The sequence below is a fragment of the Chenopodium album genome, chromosome 14 (genome assembly GCF_948465745.1).
Source record: "Chenopodium album chromosome 14, dcCheAlbu1.1, whole genome shotgun sequence".
Classification (NCBI taxonomy): Eukaryota; Viridiplantae; Streptophyta; class Magnoliopsida; order Caryophyllales; family Amaranthaceae; genus Chenopodium; species Chenopodium album.
Genome location: NC_137847.1, coordinates 2537152 through 2552712, shown reverse-complemented (window position 1 = coordinate 2552712; position 15561 = coordinate 2537152).

Below are 15561 nucleotides of genomic sequence, written 5' to 3'. Positions count from 1 at the left end.
TCATCTTTGGTTAAAATTTATATGTGAAGATGAGATTAATGAATGGTATTAGACTATGTGTATTATTATTGTATTTATTATGTTCTCACTTAGTTCACTGTACCTACACCTAGTTAGTTGTGTATACTCTTGTATTTAAACACTCTCCATTCTATGAGAAGATCAAGGGATTATTTCCTAATATGGTATCAGGCTAGGTCTCTTTCTCTCTCTTCCTTTCTTCTCTCTAGCCGCCTATCTCCTCTTCTCTGCCTACCCTACCTTTCTCCATGGGTGAATCACCAAAAACTCCCTTTATTCACCCTGCTCTCACTGTCCCTAACATCAAGAGTCTAATCCCAATCACTCTCACTATGGATCGCTCTACATATGTCACTTGGGTAGAGCTCTTTCGTGTTCACGCAAGAGCTTATTTGGTCACAGACCACATCATTCCCGCTTCCGAAAAAGATGCCGCTTCATCTTCCTCCCCAACCGTTGATTCCGAATTATGGACTCGCATCGATGCTATAGTTCTTCAATGGATTTACAACACTATATCCAACGACCTTCTAAACACCATTCTCGAACCTGGCTCAACTGCCCAAGCCGCTTGGGAAAGACTCAAGGATGTCTTTCACGACAACCAGACAAATCGTGCCGTTCAATTGGAGTCTGAATTTTCGCAGGTTGATTTGCAGAATTTTCCGAACGTCTCAGCCTACTGTCAACACATCAAGATGCTTGCCGATCAACTAGCCAACGTCGGTGCCAAGGTTTCCGACCACCGCCTCGTTATCACTCTCGTTCGGGGTCTTCCTAAGGCATATGATAACGTGGCTGCTATTCTTCAACAAACCGACCATCCTGTCTCTTTCCACAAAGCCCGATCAATGCTTGACTTGGAAGAGTCGCGTCAGGCTATTCAAGCATCCAATGAAGCCAACGTCGTTGGCTCCGCCCTCCTCGCTGCTGGCCAAAATTCTCAACCTCATGACATTTCCTCTCCTCCCAATTCTACCTCTGCTTCTCGGCATCAACACAAGAACAACCGCGGCGGTGGTCGCGGCGGCAGTAACAGGGGTCGTGGCAACAGCCACCGTGGCGGCAGAGGTCGCGGTGGTCGGGGGTCCGGACAACACCAACAGCAACACCCTCCGCAACAATGGCAGTGGGGGTCTCAACAAGCGTGGAATTTTCCACCTTGGGGTTCTTGGCCGTCTCCTCCATGGGCCATACCCCCATGTCCTTACCCCACTACTTCTTGGGCTAGGCCACCAAGTGGGCCCAAACAGCAGCAACCTGGTATTTTAGGGCCCCGACCACAGCAGCAACACGCATATAGTACTCAAGCTCCATCAACAGTGGGTTACGCTTCTACCGACATCGAGGCTGCCATGCACACCCTCTCTCTCACTCCTCCTGATGAAAATTGGTACATGGATACCGGAGCAACATCTCACATGACATCTCAACAAGGTACTCTCTCGTCTTATTTTAATTTGAGCACTCCTCATAATATTATTGTGGGCAATGGCAATGGTATTCCAATTCGGGGCTACGGCCAAAAATCCCTCCCTCCCTTTGCTTTAAAAAATGTTCTCCATGCCCCCAACCTAGTTAAAAATCTCATTTCAGTTCGTAAATTCACTAATGATAACTCCGTGTCTATTGAATTAGATCCGTATGGTTTTTCTGTGAAGGACCTTTTGACGGGGACCAATCTTATGAGATGTGATAGCTCCGGAGAGCTTTACCCCTTCACCAATGCCGCACTTCAAGCCTCTCTTCCCTCTGAGTTTGCTGCCCTCTCCTCTACCTTGTGGCATGACAGATTAGGCCACCCCGGGGCCAATATTTTACGTAGTCTAAAGAAACAAAATTTTATCACATGTAATAGGATTTTGGATTCTTGTGTTTGTTCTTCCTGCATTTTTGGGAAGCATGTAAAACTCCCTTTTTATTCCTCTACTACTTGCACTAGTTTGCCATTTGACATTTTGCATAGTGACATTTGGACTTCTCCTAAAATTAGTAGTGCCGGTCATCATTACTATGTGTTGTTTGTGGATGATTACACCAATTTTCTTTGGACTTTTCCTATTGCTAGAAAATCTCAAGTCTACTCTATCTTTCTCCAACTCCATGCTCTAGCTAAAACTCAATTTGAACGTGACATAAAGTGTTTTCAATGTGATAATGGTGGTGAATATGACAATGACCCATTTCGTAATTTTTGTGCTTCTAACGGAATGGTCTTTCGATTTTCTTGTCCCCACACATCTCCACAAAATGGAAAAGCCGAAAGAAAAATACGTACTATCAATAACATGGTACGTACCCTCCTTGCTCACTCCTCCATGCCGCCCACATTTTGGCACCATGCCCTTCAAATGGCTACTTACCTTCATAACATTCTCCCCACCAAACTTCTATCTTATGATTCTCCCACAAAAATTCTATACCAACGTGACCCATCATACTCTCACTTACGAGTTTTCGGTTGTCTTTGCTATCCTCTTCTTCCCTCTACCACCATCAACAAACTCCAATCCCGCTTTACTCCATGTGTATTCCTAGGCTATCCTCCTAACCACCGAGGTTACAATTGCTATGACATATCTAGCCGAAAAATTATCATTTCCCGTCACGTGATCTTTGATGAAACCCAATTCCCATTCGCCAAAATTCACACCTCTTCTCACACCGACTATGATTTTCTTCTTGATGATATTTATCCAGTCCTCACTCATCACATTCATAATCAGTCCACACCCACTCAAATAGCCCACACAAATCCCCCCCCACTCTCCTCCTACGGCCCAACGAAATCAGGCCCATTCCCCACCTACTTTCGGCTCTCCAAACCGCCCCACCCCTACATCCGTGGGCTCTCCCACTTCTAGGCCCACGAAATCTCACACCCCCCTATTCTTTTTGGGTCTATTCCAGCAGACCCCTCCCTTACTCCTCAAGCTGGCCCAACTTCCCCCTTACGGCCCACTAGTAGCGCCCCTGCTGAACAGGCCCAGCGTACTACCAAGCCCCCTCCTCCTCCTCTAACTATCAAAACCCGCAGCTCTCATGGGATCTTTAAGCCCAAAAATATTCTCAACTTGAGCTCTATCTCCACTCCTTCACCCTTGCCTCGCAATCCCATTACCGCTCTATCGGACCCGAATTGGAAAAATGCCATGATGGATGAGTTCAATGCTCTAATTAAAACTAAGACGTGGGAGTTGGTTCCTCGCCCACCTAATGTCAATGTTATACCTTGTATGTGGCTTTTTAAACATAAAAAGAATGCTAATGGTGTTTTTGAGAGGCACAAAGCCCGTCTTGTGGTTAATGGCAGGAATCAACAGGTTGGTGTCGATTGTGATGAGACCTTTAGCCCGGTGGTCAAACCGGCAACTATTCGCACCGTTCTAAGCATTGCTCTCTCCAAGTCTTGGCCCATTCACCAAATGGACGTAAAAAATGCTTTCTTGAATGGTGATATTGCAGAAACTGTCTACATGCACCAACCTCCCGGCCTTCGTGACAAAGATAATCCGGGTCATGTTTGTCTCCTTAAAAAGGCTCTCTATGGTCTCAAGCAAGCTCCACGGGCTTGGTATCATCGCTTTGCTTCTTTTGTGGCTACGATCGGGTTTTCTCATAGTAAGTTAGACAATTCCTTATTTATTCTCTCTCAAGGCAAGGATGTGGCTTACATTCTTCTATATGTCGACGACATTGTTCTCACTACCTCTTCTGACAAACTCCGAAGCTCCATCATGACTCGTCTCAGCTCCGAGTTTTCCATGACCGACCTTGGTCCTTTGAGTTCCTTCCTTGGTATTTCTGTCACTCGACATTCTGGTGGGCTTTTTCTATCTCAAAAATCATATGCTGCTGACATTATTGCCCGTGCTAATATGTCATCTTGCAAGTCCTCTGCCACTCCTGTTGATACTAAGGCAAAATTGAGTTCCACCTCCGGCCCCCCGGTTGATGATCCGACTCTATATCGTAGTCTTGCCGGTGCTCTACAATATCTTACTTTCACTCGTCCGGATATCTCATACGCCGTGCAATAAGTTTGTTTATATATGCATGATCCGAGACAAGAACACATGCATGCTCTTCGTCGCATTTTGAGGTATCTCCAAGGCACCCTATCTCTCGGTTTGCACCTTTATGCTTCTTCCATTTCCGGCCTCATCTCCTACACCGATGCCGATTGGGGGGGGTGCCCCGATACTCGTCGTTCCACCTCCGGTTATTGTGTATTCCTCAGCGACAACTTGATTTCATGGTCTGCCAAACGGCAGCCAACTATCTCTAAGTCAAGCGCCGAAGCCGAGTACCGCGGCGTTGCTAATGTCGTTGCCGAATCGTGTTGGCTTCGCAACCTTCTTCTCGAACTTCATTGCCCCATCAAGAAAGCCACGGTTGTATATTGTGACAATGTTAGTGCCGTTTACCTCTCCGGCAATCCGGTTCAACATCAATGAACCAAGCACATTGAAATGGACATCCACTTTGTTCGTGAGAAGGTTGCTCTTGGCCAAGTCCGTGTCCTCCATGTTCCCTCTCGTTACCAAATCGCGGATATCTTCACCAAGGGTCTACCTCAAGTCCTCTTCGACGACTTCCGCAATAGCCTCAGCGTCCACAAGCCTCCCGCTTCGACTACGGGGGTGTATTAGACTATGTGTATTATTATTGTATTTATTATGTTCTCACTTAGTTCACTGTACCTACACCTAGTTAGTTGTGTATACTCTTGTATTTAAACACTCTCCATTCTATGAGAAGATCAAGGGATTATTTCCTAATAAATGGAACTTTATATATTGTCGTTTTTAATTAAAACTGATCAAGTCATAATAACTTCAATTATTATTATATAAATTGAAAGGGGCAAATGCTTCTACCTTACCTAGTAGCTTAGTAGTTTTCTGCCAAGCCAATTCCATGTGACAGTTGAACCACTGTAATTTGGTTCAATCTATTATATAAGTAAAACATGCACTTATACAAAACTTCTTTTTACAAATTTTATCACATTAATTACTTGTTCAAAATACAATATTTATGTGCCGATTAGGTTTAAACATATTTTACAGATATATTCGATCATATATTTGTGTAATTGTGTGCATGCAATGATATGCATGCTTTCTCGTAAATCAGCTAAAATTTAGGTTATGCATCAACCGGGTAGATGTAAATGAGATAACGTTGAAGCCGGATTCGATGCAATAGAAGAGTACTCCGTAACTATTTAGCCCCTCGTACAAAATAAAACCTCCTAGATTTATTTTGTACAAAAACAAGTCTTGTCTACAAAAAGATGAAAAACTTAATAGAAGGACAGAGAAAAATATATGACAACATGTAAGGAATATTTCAAGCATCCCACACTTGAGCCCTATTGTAATCATACACTTAAGCATGGTGGCGTCCAAAGGGAAAGAAGCTAGAGTAAAAGAGTCGCCAACAAATTTTAGGAACTTGTAAACCGTCCACAGGGTGAAGGTTACACCCCTTCACGATCCATGAGATCGCTAACTCCATAGTGGTCTGCAACCATGACTGGATATTCGGGGATGAAGGTATAAATCCAACCTAAAAGAGATTGAACCTGCCCTAATAATAGGCCTCTACTTTATTCTTCTCATATTCATGTGCGCTTTCTGACTAACATACAACCAATATATTAATCTTAAACCTGTTTAATCTATGTTGATTGAATATTAATGCACAAACAAAACTATTATTGGCGATCACTTGAATCATATTTATATTAACCTAAACAAGATTATTAATTATCTTATTAAGCGTGACAACAAGTACAATTCCCTTTAAACATGCATAAAAGGCGTGATTAAGCAATAACAATAATAATAAATCATCATAATTTCAATCATAATAATATTAGCAAGATCCTAGGCATGATACTAATAAGATTAATAACAAACCATACCATGTCACTAAACAATAAAGAACAAAGCTTTATCCCTAACATGATATAAAGAAAGAAATAGAAAGCAACCAAAACATGATACTAGAAATATACATGATATTAGAAATCTTAGTTAATACCCTAAACATGATACTGGGAATCATAAAGACATCCTAACATGATACTAGGAATTAAAATAATTTAAGCATGCTTTATATAGAAAAAGAAAGTAATTAAATTACTTACTTGGATGCCTCGTATCTCTTTCTAATAACTAAATACACGCGTTAATAACTTCAAGGAAAATATTAAACAATTAATAAATTTAAATAATTGAAATAGAGATTTGGGACCAAACCCTCAGAAATTATCAACCTTTCACGTCTAGGGCGAAGGCAACTTCAAACTTGGCTAGGTGTGTCTAGAACTCGTGAATGTGGAATTTTGTAAAAGGGAAAGGTTTAGAAAAAGAATAGAGAGGGAATAAGCTTCTAGCTTAAAGAGAGAGAAAGAATAGAATTAGATGGTTGTTGATGATTATTGGTGATTGTGAATGATTGAAAACGAGGAAATATGACCCCTATTTATAAGAAAATAGCCCGGAATCGATAGAAACAAATCAGAATTTGAATTGGAATAAAACTGCTCCCTGTCGCGAGCGACAAACTATCACGCATGGCGACAAGCTATGTCGTTTGGCGATAGGCTTGTCGTTTTGCGACAATTAAAAGATAAAACGCGCTTTTAGTACGGAATCCTTTCCTTAATATAATTAAGAAATTAAAACTCCGTTTTAATCAATTTTAAATTAGATTTTATCAAAATAAAACATTTATTTTATTTCAAACCAAATTCATTAATTATAAAGATATTAATTATCAATCCTAATGCTATTAGAACTCAAAATAACCTTCTAGACTATTCTAGAAGACTATAATCAATCTTAATAATTTTAGGAATAATAATTAATGGACCCTCCACTATATCATTAGGCCGTAAAACCATTTCAGACCCAAATTAGTATTTGGACCATAATTTCCTCATTATTCATCGGAATTGGGCTTATAATATATCGCTGGAAAGTTCTTTACGAGCCCGCAACTACACTATTAATGGACCCTTATCAAGGACCATACTAAGTTGGAGTGGCTATTTTCATAAAATAGAGAAGTTTTTAAAAACAGAAAGAAAGATTTTTATTAAAAACTAACACATCACAAGGCTTTTCACACTTCACCTTTGTTCGATAATCGAATGACGTGAAAAGTACTCATCACTGAGTTTAGTTTTGGGGAGACACATTTGGGTGTGTACAGAAGCCCCCACTTTGATTGAGTTTGGAAAAACGTATGTTTCGAAAAAAAAAGTCAAAGTAGCGATAGGGACGGAGAATAATTCAGAACGTTTTGCGATCCTAAATCATTCTTGTAACGCCGATACCTACAAACCATCGTTAGTTAACAGATAAAAGAGTTAAGAAACGCGTATCTTGCACCGTCGAGCACACGTCTCTGGAATAACCAATTTCGTTGCTGCATTTTAGGTGTGACAACCTCCACAGTGCCTCGTGAACGCCATCGTTGAAGATCGCTGCTTGTAGTTATCCTCGATTGTTTGTGACAATCCTCCACAGTACCTCGGGAACATCGTCGAAAGTGACTGCTTGTAGCCATCTTTAGTTTCGCTGTGACAATCTTCCACATCTTGGGGAACATCGTCGAAGGTGACTGCTTGTAGCCATCTTCAGGGTTTCTTTGACAATCTTCCACATCCTAGGGAACATCATCGAAGGTGACTGCTTGTAGCCATCTTCAGGGTTGTGGCAATACCTCGCCACGTGTTGATCTTAAGTTTTGATGATGACTCAAGGAATCTAAGCAAACCCATAAGGGCTTTAACGTTTGTCTATTAGCTTTAATGTATTGACAGGTTTTATATGCAACGAAGTTCTAGAGTCAGAATGGAGCATGGAACAAGGTCAAAGGAAGAGCTTTGGATGAGCATAGAAGACAATCAGAAGCCAAGTTCCTTGAGTGAGGAACTGAAGCTCCAGAGTCGAAGCTTCACTGAGTTCCAAGGAGTCTATTGTATCTTTATTGTTTATTTTAGGCTTCTTGTATATATGTTAAGTACTTTGATTATTGATAGGATTTTAAGTGGATTTAATTTCAGTTTATAAAGATTTTATTTTCCTTGTTTAAAAAGATTCTATTTTATTTTCGGAAAATTATCTTTTAAACTATTCTATTTATTTAAAGATTTTCTGTTTTAATTCTATCCTAATATTTTGGAAAATCTGACTTGGTAAAACTACTCTTGAAAAAACGTTTTACTGAGTCAAGGAGGTTGAGAAAATAAAGGAACCACTTCCTTATTACGTGCTTCTGCTTGTTGCCCAAGCCTCCACGAACTGCACTTCCTTATTTCATGGAAGTTGTGGTGAAGTGGGAGTGAAGGCAGTCGTGGGATTTTTTCAACTGATTTCCTCCTGTATAAATAGGATTAGTTTTCTGTTTTGAAAAGTACACTTGAGCATTACAATCTTCTAAGCTTTTCGAAAAGAGTCAAAAATCCACTTAAGTCCTTGAGTGTCTTTGTACTTAGCATCTTAGAGTTTTAATTCGAGTTGTATTGGGATAGAGTTTGGGTAAACTCTAGAGTGTTTAGATTGCTTTGAGTGAAGCAAGGAGAAAGAGAGAGATTTGAGAGCTCAACTGATTGAGGGATCAGTTGAGGGGGAACTTAAGTTCGTAGAGGAACTTAAGGTTAGAGTCTTAATTTGTAATAGGTTGTTTGCCCTATTATTATTAAGAATTGTGTTTAAAATCCCTTGTGGTCGTGGTTTTTCTTCTTGATTAGGGCCAAGAAGTTTTCCACGTAAAATCTCTCTTGCACTTTAAAGTTTTTGTTTAAGTTTCTTTGAGAATTCCGCAAAAATTACCCTAGTTCCTCCACAATACAATTCACCCCCCTCTTGTATTGTTCATTCGAGTCAACAATTGGTATCAGAGATGGTTCCTCGAAGAAATCAGGAAACCCTGACGAGTTAAGTTCCTGGAATCAAGATGAACAATCACGAGAAACTGGAAGAAGGTTACTCTACGCAGCGTCCTCCTATGTTCAATGGGAAATTCTACACCTATTGGAAGAACAGGATGGAGATCTTTATCAAAGCTGACAACTACCAGGTTTGGAGAGTTATCGAAGTTGGTGATTTTGAAATTACCAAAACCAACAGTGAAAATGAGGTAGTACCTAAACCTATGTCTGAGTTTGATAAGGAAGATTTTGAAAAAATGGAAATTAATGCACTTGCTGTTAAATTACTTCATTGTGGTCTTGGACCCCATGAACATAATCGTGTTATGGGTTGTAAAAATGCTAAAGAAATTTGGGATTTACTTCAAGTAACTCATGAAGGAACTAACGAAGTGAAACGCTCTAAAATTGACTTGCTTATGTCAAAATATGAACGGTTTGAAATGCAACCAAAAGAATCAATTCAGGAAATGTTAACTAGATTCACTAACATTATTAATGAGCTTGTTTCTCTTGGAAAGCAAATCCCTATTGATGAGCAGGTCAGAAAAGTTCTAAGAAGCCTCCCTCAAGATGAGAGATGGAGAGCCAAGGTAACAGCCTTACAAGAAACAAAGGACTTCACTAAGTTCAACATTGAGCAACTTGCTGGTTCCCTCATGACTCATGAGTTGCACCTAGGAACAAGCAACAGTGAAGGAAACCGAGGAAAAGGCTTGGCTCTCAAAGCCGGAGATCAAGAAGACTCTGAAGTCGATGAAGAAGAGGCTGCTATGCTGGTGAGAAGGTTCAAAAGAATGTTCAACAGAAACAACAGGTCAAGGAACTTCACCAAGAAACCCTCTACTTCAAAGGCTGACTCTGGTTGTCACAAATGTGGATCACTAGAACACTTCATTCGTGAGTGTCCACTTTGGGAAACAGAGAAAGGTAAAGGGAAGGCAAAGGAACAAGTTAAGAGCAACTACAACAAAACTCCTTTCAACAAAACAAACATTAGGAAGGCTATGATAGCTGCGTGGGGAGATTTTGAAAGTGAGGATGAAGAGGAACAACCTGAAGAAGAAACAGCTCATCTGTGTTTGATGGCCAAACGTGATGAAAAGGCTTACAATGATGAGCTTGCTAAAGAGGTATTCCTTAATCCTAATGTGCTTAAAACTTATACTAAAGATGCTCTCATTGATTTAGTGTTTGAAATGGAAGATGAATGGACTCACACTAGTATTCGTCTAGGTGAATGTCAAAGAGCTCTCAAAGTCTGCAAGGAACACAGTACGTGGATTGAAAATCAACGAACTGATGTGCAAAGCAGATTTTTTGAACTTTTTGACAAGAATCTTCTCTTAAAAGAAATGAATGAGAAACTCAAATTCGAAAATATTATGGTTAATGTAGAATTGACTCAATACAAACTAGCTAATGCTGAAGTATCTCCAAGTTCCTCCTCTGAATCTTTGCCAAAATTTAATGAGGATTTTGAAAAATTAAAATTTGATCTTGATGAGTTAAGAATTGAAAAAGCAAAATTAGAGAAGGAACTTGAGCTTCGAAAAGAAAGACGCATTAGTCATGTTGGAATTCCTAAGTGGATTGAGAATGCTCAAACCAAAAGAACTGAAGGTCTAGGATTCATACGTTCTAAGCATAAGGGCAAGAAAAAATATTTAGACCTGCCTAGCTATAAAGTATGTACCTTCTGTGGTAAAACTGGCCATCTTGTTGCTGCCTGTAACAAGAAGGAACAGTCTGTTAACAAGAATGTTAGGCAAGTTTGGGTAAAGAAATCTGATATTGCTTCAACGTCCAAGGAACCCAAGGAAACCTGGGTTCCTGAATCTAACCAATAAGTTCTTTTGCAGGTCCTAGTGAGGGGGAACAACACGTGGTACCTCGACAGTGGTTGTTCAAAGCATATGACAGGAGACAAATCAAAGTTTCTCTCACTAGAGTCCTATCCAGGAGGAACTGTGACCTTTGGAGACAACAAGAAGGGTGAAGTGATTGCTAAAGGAAAAGTAGGAAGGTCCAGTTCTCATTCCATAGAAAATGTACTTTTGGTCGAGGGTTTAATGCACAATTTGCTGAGCATATCACAATTTTGTGATAAAGGAAACTCTGTAAGTTTTACCTCTGATTCATGCAACATCATTAATGATAAAACAGGAAGGGTTGTTCTTGAAGGAACTAGAAAAGGGAACACATACATTGTGGATCTGAATTCTGTTCCAAGGAATAACCTTACCTGCCTGAGTGCCATTAATGATGATCCTTTATTATGGCATAGACGTTTTGGACATGCTAGCTTCTCACTCATGGATAAACTTAGAGCAAGGAACTTGGTCATAGGGCTTCCCTCAGTCAAGTTCCTCATACAACATATCTGTGATGCATGTGTGAGAGGCAAGCAAGTCAGGTCCTCTTTCAAAAGCAAAAACATGGTCAGCACCACAAAGCCATTGGAGCTAATCCATATGGATTTGTGTGGCCCCATGCGTGTTCAAAGTAGAAGTGGAAAGAAATATGTTTTAGTTATTATTGATGATTTTTCTAAATTTACTTGGGTGATCTTTTTGTCTAGCAAAGATGAAACTTTTGATGAATTTGTGTCCTTTGCCAAAAGAGTTTCAAAGTCAAGTGGAAATCAGATTATCCACATTCGATCAGATCATGGAACAGAGTTTGAGAATTCAAGATTCGATGACTTTTGCAAAGAAAATGGCATGGATCATAACTTTTCAGCTCCAAGAACTCCTCAACAGAACGGAGTTGTTGAAAGGAAGAACAGGACTCTAGAAGACATGGCAAGAACTATGCTCATAGCAAGTGGTCTTCCAAGGAACTTCTGGGCTGAAGCTATTAATACTGCTTGTTATATTATTAATAGAGTTATGATGAGACCAATCATCAATAAGACTCCTTATGAACTGTTTAAGGGCAGAAAACCCAATATTTCTCACTTTCGAGCTTTTGGATGCAGGTGTTTTGTCCATAATAATGGGAAAAGGAACATAGGAAAATTTGATGAAAGAAGTGATGAAGCTGTGTTCCTTGGCTATGCATCAAATAGCAAGGCTTACAGAGTTTACAATAAAAATACATTGTGTGTAGAAGAAAGCATTCATGTAATATTTGATGAATCTAATATGTTTATGAATGTACAGGAACAAGACAATAATGATTATGAAATTGGAATGATTAGAGACAGGGAAGAAGAGGAAGAAGCCTCCAAGCAAACCAAGGAAGTAAGAGAGGAACCTGAGCAAGAACATCAAGAAAATGCTGAAGTTCCTGATCAAGAAACCCCGGAGGAACAAGATCAGGGAGAATCGGGCAACGAGGAAAATACAGAAGAAACCGAAGAAGAAGTGCCTCAAATTGGAGTTCCTGCTAGAGAGTTTCATCCAAAGCCATTCAAATATCAAGGCTCTCATCCAACAGATCTTATTATAAGTGATATTGGTAGAGGAACTCAGACCAGATCACAGATGAGGAACTTCTGTGCCTTCCAAGCCTTCTTATCCATAATTGAGCCAAGAAATCATGATGAAGCTCTGAAGGATGCTGACTGGATAATTGCCATGCAAGATGAACTCAATGAGTTTGAAAGGAACAAGGTCTGGCATCTTGAAGAGAAACCAGAACACAAAAAGGTTATAGGGCTCAAGTGGGTGTTCAGGAACAAGCTGGATGAATATGGAACAATTGTGAGAAACAAGGCCAGACTTGTTGTGAAGGGCTACAATCAGCAAGAAGGTATTGATTTCGAAGAAACTTTTGCTCCTGTTGCTAGATTAGAAGCTATTAGAATATTAATTGCTTTTGCTTCTTTCATGGGTTTCAAACTGTATCAAATGGATGTTAAATGTGCTTTCCTAAATGGTTTTCTTGAAGAGGAGGTGTTCGTGGAACAACCTCCTGGTTTTGAAAATCCCCAATTTCCTAATCATGTCTTTAAGCTTGATAAAGCTCTTTATGGGCTGAAACAAGCACCTAGAGCTTGGTATGAAAGGCTCTCTAAGTTCCTTCTTCAAAATGATTTTAAAAGAGGAAAAGTAGATAAAACTTTGTTTTTAAAATCTGAAGGAACTGACTTACTAGTTGTTCAAATATATGTTGATGATATTATTTTTGGAGCAACTAACGAAAACTTGTGCAAGTACTTTGCTGAGCTAATGAGTGGTGAATTTGAGATGAGCATGATGGGGGAACTCAACTTCTTTCTTGGACTACAAATCAAACAAACAGAAAGAGGTATTGCAATTCACCAACAAAAGTATGTCAAGGAACTACTGAAGAAATACAATCTTGACCAAGCAAAGACCAACCATACACCAATGGGAACAGGCACAAGGTTAGATGAAGATCTACAAGGAACTAGTGTAGATCAAACTAGATACAGAGGTATGATTGGATCTCTTTTATACTTAACTGCTAGTAGACCTGATATTGCATTTAGTGTTGGCTTATGTGCAAGATTTCAATCTAATCCTAAAGAGCCACATCTTACAGCAGTGAAAAGGATCCTACGATACCTCAAAGGAACTGACCATCTTTGTCTCTTCTATCCTAGAAGTGATACTTTTGATTTAAAAGGTTTTGCAGATGCTGACTATACAGGGGATCTGGTGAACAGAAAAAGTACTTCAGGGATGATTCAGTTTCTTGGGCCATGTCTAGTTTCTTGGGGATCTAAGAAACAGAACACAGTGGCCTTGTCAACTGCTGAAGCTGAATATGTGGCAGCTGCTGCTTGTTGTTCTCGAGTACTCTGGATAAAACAACAACTAAGAGACTATGGTATGAAGTATAATTGCATTCCTATTTACTGTGATAATACTAGTGCCATATGCATTTCAAAAGATCCAGTTCATCATTCTCGTGTGAAGCATATTCATATAAGGCATCATTTTCTTAAGGATAATGTGGAAAAAAGCTTAATTAAATTAGATTTTTGTGAGACTGAAAATCAAATTGCTGACATTCTTACTAAGCCTTTGAGCAGGGACAAATTTGAAAAGATGCGCATGAAACTTGGTATGATACAATTGAGTTAGAAGACCTCAAGTTTCCCCAAGGTATAAGTCAATCGTGCATGCATTATATGTGTCTTACACAATGTGTATATGTGAAAACATAGTCCTGAGTATTAGAATGTATGGCAATGCATATGGGATTGTGGCTGTATGTGAAGAAATCAAATTGCACTTGCTTATCTATATTACTAACAAGCTATGTTGATTTGTTCCAAGTTCCTCCTAATATTTTCATAAGATTTCGTCCTATCTCTTCTTGAATTAATTAGCTAGTCAGTTAATTAATTTTTATCTTCTGAAAAAAATCTTATCCTTTTTATTTTTGAATTAATCTCTCAAGTTTATCTTTTTAAAATTCAAATCTATCTTCAATTAAATACCCTAGTCTTTTCGAATTCAATTCAAGTTTCTGATCAAAAACTTCTCTATTTAATCAAGACCCTTCATGTCAAATCACATTAATTGAATCTTTCTTTTTAATCTGACCAAGTGAAAAGTAATTTTTCTATCCTTCTTCAAACGACACATACCCCATTCAATTAACCTTCCACACTCTTCCACCGTCTCCCATTTCCCTAGAAATTACCTCCACTGTAAAATGAAGCCAAACCCTCCAAACCCTAATCACTGTTCTTCACCTCCTCACTCTGTAAAATACATACTGTATTTCAACGATTCATCTTACTCTCCCATGGATATTTCACCAAAAACCCAATTTACTCCACAAAAGGACTCACCCATGGAAATCGAGCAAGAAACTCAACCCAAAGTAACCCCTGAAAAGCCAAAGAACTTGCCTGTAAATCGAAGTGAATCGAAGAAACGCAAGCTGGAGGAAGAGGAACCAGAGGAACGAGGCTGGGTAGAGATGGGAGAAAAGATTCTGCTGGAGAAACCTCCCTCTATCAAGAGAATCGAAGCAAGCTCTGATCGCTTCATTCATGGTTTTTGCATCAATCTAAATTGGTGTGAAGTTTGTAAGTATACTGAACTTCTTGAGATTTTAGAAGCTCAAAATTGGATTCAACTGTTTAGTGAAAGTTATAATAATGTGCTTGCTCATGCTCCTTTGAAAGAATTCTGTGCAAATTTCAAGAATGTTGATGGTGTGTGTGTTTCTAGAGTTAAAAACAAGAAAATTAGTTTTGATGCTGATTATTTTACTGCTATATTTGGAACTCCGAATGAGGGGTTTGATGAATATTTTAAGGGAGCTACTGAATTTGGTGTTGGTGATGTGTCTATCAAAGATATTGTGGAATCAATTGGTGGGAAGCTGTCTAAAGTACAAACTAACCATAATCTGTTTTCTCCTCTTCAAAAGCTGTTATTCATATTTGTCCATCAAGCCATTGTCCCTAGAACCCAGCATAGGCATGAGGCAAACCATCTAGATGCTATGCTCATGTACTGTCTTGAAAACAAAATTCAAATCAATTTCCCGTCCATCATGATAAAACACCTTACTCACTGCCTCTCAAATCATTTGAAAGTTGGCTATGCAAACTTGATCATAACTCTCATAGAGAGTTTTGGGATTTCTGTAGAGAACTG